We start from the raw sequence: 6,576 nt of genomic DNA on the forward strand, positions 1-6,576 counted from the left end.
TTGAGTGTTCTACAAGCAGTGATCACCTTCCAATAATATTTGAAGTTGCCCGTCCTGTAACATTTATGAGTGACCGGGTTTGAACTTTCATAAACTACGATATTTTAAAAAAATGCTTACGAAATGTTCTCACATCTCTGTCTGGTGCGCCTACAGAACGTAGGCGCACCACGTCGATTACTACGTCGATTACTACTATCTTCGTCTGCTTGCATTCGATGAAAGTGCTTTTTTTTCTGACCTTCAGAATTTCTGAGAGGTCTAGATACGAGTAAATACGGTAGTCCTTGATCTTCCTTGCAGCTATTCCAGGAGCATTATTTCATGAAATTGCTCCCGAACTTTACTGTGGGTTACGCAAGCAACAAAGAATCCAGAGCGAGCGACAATGTTCTGGGGTCGCAGATGCCTCGTGGGCCCTGATGGCGAGCGCGCTGTTAGCCAAGATGGGCCTGATAGCGGCTCACTGCGTCAACGTCGTCCAGATGTCCGAGCTCTATCCGACCAAGCTGCGCACCACAGCCATGTCCTTAACTATCACCACGAGCCGCATCGGGGCCATACTGGCGCCCTTCACCAAGGAGCTGGTATGCGCAAGCGCGGTCGCTTTATTTGTGACACTGCAGCGCTCGGTCCAGTGTCCGTTGTCTTTTATTGCGCCTAAACGTTTCGCAAAATGTGCCAGCAAGCGGAGTTGCCTTCAATAAAAATGTCGCAGTTCCAATAACACGAATAAACGCTAACCTGAGAAATGCTCGACCAACGCGATCAAAACGTGGAGGCTAACAAAGAAACTCGGGAGGAACTGTTGAGCACCAAGCCAGGAGCGATGCCGGAGAGAATGATAGGCGTAACTTTACGAGATGAAAAGGAGAGTGCCGGAATTAAGCGCTTTATGTGCGACACGTCATGTGCCTTATCTTCTTGTCCGTCGCCTTTTATTTCGCTTGAGTTCGTCTTAGTTTATCCCTGGTCCTCTCTAAAGTGCATGCGTAGGGTCTTATTGCACATATGTGGTGAAAAAGAACAACTGTTCCTTTAAGGCACTCTTCATAATTCGTAGCACCTTAGCCCTAATACTATGTGTGAACTAGACTATAGCAGGAAGCACGTGTTTCCAACCTCTCCACCTGACCCTCTATAGTTAAGTCTATTTATCAAAGATGAAGTATACATGTATGCATTACTAAGCAAACGTCGGTGGCAAACTCGTGCAAGGCGACGCGCACCTCCTGCTCAGGGCGTGGTGTTCTTCTCGTGAGCGCCCAAGGTGGTCGACATCGCGGGGTGCGCCTGCCTCATCCTCGTGTCGCTCCCGCTGCCAGAGACGTTCAAGGAACCGCTGCCGGACACGCTGCACGACATCAAGATGGCCAAGTACGCTTGCGTGTCACCCAGACGTTGGGCAAAAGGCGGTTCGAGCCTCTGCGGCTAAGCCAGACGATGGCTCGGCGATTAAGCCGGAAAGGGAGCGCGGAGTACATCGCTAATTTTTCAAATAGTTAATAATTTATTATTCTAATAATTCATTTATTTATACATACTGTTAGCGTTACATAAGCCTCGTACAGGAGTTTTCATGCAATATGGTTAATAAAAAAGCGCTCACAGCGAAATGCTCTCTGGCTATTCCAAAAAAAAAGACAAGAACGAAAAAAAGCCGAAGCCATATCTCAAGAAGAGCACGTTACTGATCAATCTGTTAAATGTTATAGCAACCTTAAATAGTCTGATAGTTAATTGGATCAGCCACAGGTATACCATCAATACTGAGACGTCATTCGTGCTATGGTACGTCTAAAAGATGTACGTACTTATTTTTTCAGGGGCCAAACAAGCAACCTAAATTTCATTAAGCGTTTTTGTTTTTTTATCTTTAATGTGAAACTTCACTTTCCTTTCCGGGTGACATACTATGACGTCATAGGGTTTAGCGGTGATCCTAGAGCACTTGTAGTCAGTTCCTGAAAAATCGTGAAAAAACAAATGCTAGCGATTACAAAGTCCTAATGCAGATCAGGTATAGCCCGAAAGGAAGCATCGCGCCTTCTTATTGCATGCCTAAGAGAAAATGGCTTGCTAGCCGTGTGGTGGCACACACCAGTGGCAGTGAAAGCGACACTCAGTCAGAGCAACGGAGCAATTACCGACCTCGATCTCCAGGCTGAGCCCGCATGTTGCTACAAACCACCACCACCACAACAGAACACTGGTGCGCCAATTTAATGCGAAAGAAGAATATAAAAATCAACGCGAGTAACACTGAGTGACAGACACACATGACTTCATGCACAAAAGCCACTAGCTGCTCGGGAATTTCAAGAATGGGTAACTTTAGTTGTTTTCTCTTTTTTTACAACGCTTTCATACCATGCTGCTTTGATCATCCTAGCTCTACTTACGGTGACATTCGATATAATGTCTCTCATTCACCAGGTTTACGATTGTTTAAGATGTTTACACACTAAAAAACCAAACACAAGAAATCCACCTCCATTCCACCGTGTGACAGTGGATGTACAGCGAAGCTGTAGCCGAAGTCAGACAAGCACGACCGACGTCAGACGACGTTAAAAAGCACCACCACCACAAGCCACGTACGTCAGCATGGATCCTCATTCTCCTAGGTCCCCCGCCAAGCGCAAGTGCGTTATTGAACTAATTGAATTTCTCAAAGTAAATTGCATCAGCAAATTCGTAAAGTTCGACTTACACACAACTCGAGACATGATAGCTTCGGATGTAATTCGAATATACGAGAATAACGGCATCGTCACGTGACAATATTGCCTGATGACTTAATTTGAAGACGTCATAACATCAAGCGTGACGTCAAGCGATGCCGTTTTCGTTAAGTGATGATGTCACCTGATGACGTCATGCATATTGGAGAAGCCCTATACGGTGGCGCTTCCCGTTTCTTTACACAGTTTCCGGGATCGGCCCACATTTTTGTGTGAACACCGCGTACGCGGACACGAAAAATCCCGACGAACTAGAGGCTAAGAGCTTCGCTGTAAAACAACTGCATGCGGACGACCAGTTACACGGTGCGCGTGCGATTTTTATACCACTGATGGCGTGACTCGCGTGGTTTATGTCGCGCTGTGAACGGCTATGCCACGTGACTCAGCTCTTTCTGTGCCGTTGTCTTGAGCCATGCTGCGTGTAAAGACGCTTACACTGTGAGTCCCCGCACGCTGCAGTGATCACCTTTTCATTTTTCTGACAGATGAGCCAAACACGCGATTGGTTGGGCGTTTAGCTACCAATTAGTTTATTTATTGTGCACCTCCGCAAAGAATAACATGACACGTACTCACCGCAATGGAAGCACTATTTCCACAGTGACAAAAAGACATTGGGCTTTCCGTGGCGAAGCTTATTTTTTTTTGAAACATTATCCTTAACCTATGAAGTTTAGCCACATAAATGTTCATCTATTCCATCAGCAATTACACTTCTTACCTCAACAGCGAAGTTGGTCCATGCTACCGCTATTCCGCATCAGACAGGAACAACGGCCAGCTTATTCCGAAAAAAAAGCTCAGATTGCACTGAACATCAAGCTGTTTGCAGTTGCTCTTTATTCTACTGCTTCCTCTCATTATTCTTATTACTATCAATAAAAGATTCCCTGTGACAGTCGGCACAATTCCACGTAATCAGATGGAGTATGAGAATAGGGGAGTGTTACTTTCATTACAAATAGCAGCATTCAAATACTACTTACTTTTAATTATGCACTTAAGATCGATAATCGCCATCAAATAAATAAATTAATTGATATCCACTTAGCAGAATTTCCCATACAAGCACCAATTTCCAGATATATGCTTTAAAAATTTGCTAAGAGGCATTGACGTTCCAGTTTTGTCGCTCATTATTCGAGGAAGGCTTCTTAGAAACGACTGAACTCTAAAACACCCATGTAACGTTTAGCAGGTGTTTATCTTAAACACCTGCTGTAGTCTCAGGATGTTTTTAAGCAGGCATGACTTCACAGCTTACCGGCTTAAAATGCACAATTGCAACATGTGCCCTAATAACGTTGACCAATTTAAAAGTCGAACATTAGAAGTTGGTTACTTGAAAATCCGAACAATGCCACTTGTCGGGCAGGTTTAATGTCCATTTTATGAGGCAATCCGTCTGAACCGGCCGAATTTCGCCATATGCTACAGACTCTTCTGGTTAACCTTCTTGCATTTCCCTTGTCATTTCTCTCTCTCTCTTTGTCTCACTTTCAACGCGAAGCTTTCGTTGAAAACCCTTCTCAGACATTTCGGACCGTGGCTGCTGGGGGCTGCCGCTGTCTTGCCAAGTAGCTCGTACTTTTCTTTTTTTAATTCAAATAAGTTACTGATGGCGGGATCGCATCTCGGTCCCCATCACAGCAGCCCGTGCGCTGTATCATTAGGTCACAATCGCACGTGCACTTCTATCGTGCCAACTAGCTCTTTGAAATGATCGCCGCGTGTGTCACATTGCTTGATCACATCACATTGATAGCACATGTACGCGCACCCATGCAGGTGCGAAGGGGCCACGTTTGCACAGCTTGCAGCCTAGATGATGTTGTTTGGGCGAAGGCCTTCGATATGACCTTGCACTGGCATTGCAGTAACACCCAAACTCTAACAACATTTTCAGCACTCTTCATGCTCTTAAATAACGCTTGGCCGAATGCAGATTCCAAGAAGGTGCGTTGGATCTGCCGGAATTTTTTGAAGAAAGAAGTGTTCGAGAAAAAAGAGCAAGACTAGTACAACGTTGTAAAATATAAAAAACAAGGGGCTCCCTGCTTGCACGAGCAAAATGATTGTAACCAACAACGTCTTCAAGCTTCGTTGTGTTGTGAAGTGTCATATCTCAGGCAATTAAACGAAGCCTCCTTGCTAAAGTGCACTCGCTATACGATAATTATACCTATGCATACGTTTGCAAAAGCAAGCCGAATTTTATCTATATACAATTTTCAATATATAATATTGGCTAATACACAATATTTTAATGTTTGCAGCATGGCATGTACGATCGCATAATGGCACACGAAAAGGACACTCCCGAATCAGCCCTATTTTCTCTTCTCTAGCAAATGCAGCTTGCGTGCCTTATGACAAGTCACCATGAGTCGCATACTGCAACCGCTTTGATTGGTGAACCGCCAATTGAAACATCTTTGTTTTCTTTACAATTAGAGGAAGGGCCGGAAGGAAAAAAACCCCGTGGACTCCTACGTCGCAGCAGAAGCTCAACCATTGCGGTAACAAACATCCTAAGACTGAAGTTCTCGGAACAGGTGTCGCCTGGCGCACATGTAAATTTAATAAAAATAGAAAAAAACCTTTACATAATGTTTTTTTTTCTTTTTTTCTTTTTATTGCGAGTCGCCATGCTTCCATCAATATTATCCCACTTCCAGCACGCACTCTTCAAAGTGAAATGCTATAGCGAAGTTAGCACGGCGAAGTTCAGTGTTGCCAGGTTTGGCTCTATATAGCCAAATTGGCCTACCGAAAAAAATTTTTGGCGTCGACTTGGACGAGTTGGCTATGTGGCTATATTTGGGCTACTGAAAATCTGCGACTTGGCTTTGTTTGGGCTTTAAGTGGCGCCCTAACCAACGCTCTAGAGGAGGCTCTGATGGAGTAGAAAGAAATCTCGGAGGCTATGTTTTAGCTGGCTGAGCCGGCCGCGCGGCTGTTGCGTGCGTGAAATCCTACTGCACGTTTCTCGCGCGAAGCTTTACTGCCATTTTCCTTTTCCTGCTAAATGAATTTTTGGTCGTGCTTACATTCGAGGTTCATTTCGATAGGTTCGACGTAAGATCGGATCCTCCTCAGAGAGGAGAATCCAAACATGGGGAAGTGGGCCAAGTATGCGAGAACGTATAAAAAAGAATGGGAGCAAGACCCCGAACTCCAAGGCGAGCCCTAGTGCTTTTACTTATAGGTGGTTTGCCCGTAACGTCATAGATACAGGTACTCAATAGAGAGTTTTAGATTAGGAGGACGCAAGCGTTGGGGCCTGCTAGCGCTTGCGTACCCCTAATCTAAAACTCTCTATTGTGCTAATATCGAAACATGTTTTCCACGATGACATCAGTGCACCACGTCACGTGAACATCTCCCACCGTCTTAGCTTAGCATGCAGGTGGAGTGTCACGCTGCTGGCTAGAGGACGCGGGTTTGATACCCGGCCACGGCGGCCGCATTTCGATAGAGGCGAAATGCAGGAACACCCGTGTACATAGATTTCGGTGCACGCTTAAGAACCCCAGATGGTCAAAATTAATCCCGAGTCCCCCACTGCGTCATGCCTCCCAATCGTATCGAGGTTTTGGCACGTAAACCCCCAGCAATTAATATTATTAGCACATCAACATAGTTTGCTTTTTGACAGTAACCAGTTTTCACAGGATTACCACTGCTATCAATTTATCGTTTACCTTTGCTCTTTGTGCGGGTTCGCGGCTTTTACCATGTCGAGCGAGTTGGGTTCGAGACGTGCTCGTCGCCGAAAATTACTGCGCGCTTTTTACACTGGTGTGCCGTTTTGCGCAGAAATTTTTTG

General features: G+C 45.1%; 1 long non-coding RNA gene across 1 annotated transcript; it reads left to right on the forward strand.

Moving 5' to 3' along the window:
* The first annotated feature begins 406 nt into the window (after positions 1 to 406).
* On the forward strand, positions 407 to 5,318 carry LOC119455486 (uncharacterized). Its single transcript, XR_005192959.2, has 3 exons — positions 407 to 587; positions 1,241 to 1,377; positions 5,204 to 5,318. It is a non-coding gene; the product is annotated as an uncharacterized LOC119455486 (long non-coding RNA).
* Positions 5,319 to 6,576: the final 1,258 nt, after the last annotated feature.

This window comes from Dermacentor silvarum, chromosome 1 (genome assembly GCF_013339745.2).
Source record: "Dermacentor silvarum isolate Dsil-2018 chromosome 1, BIME_Dsil_1.4, whole genome shotgun sequence".
Classification (NCBI taxonomy): Eukaryota; Metazoa; Arthropoda; class Arachnida; order Ixodida; family Ixodidae; genus Dermacentor; species Dermacentor silvarum.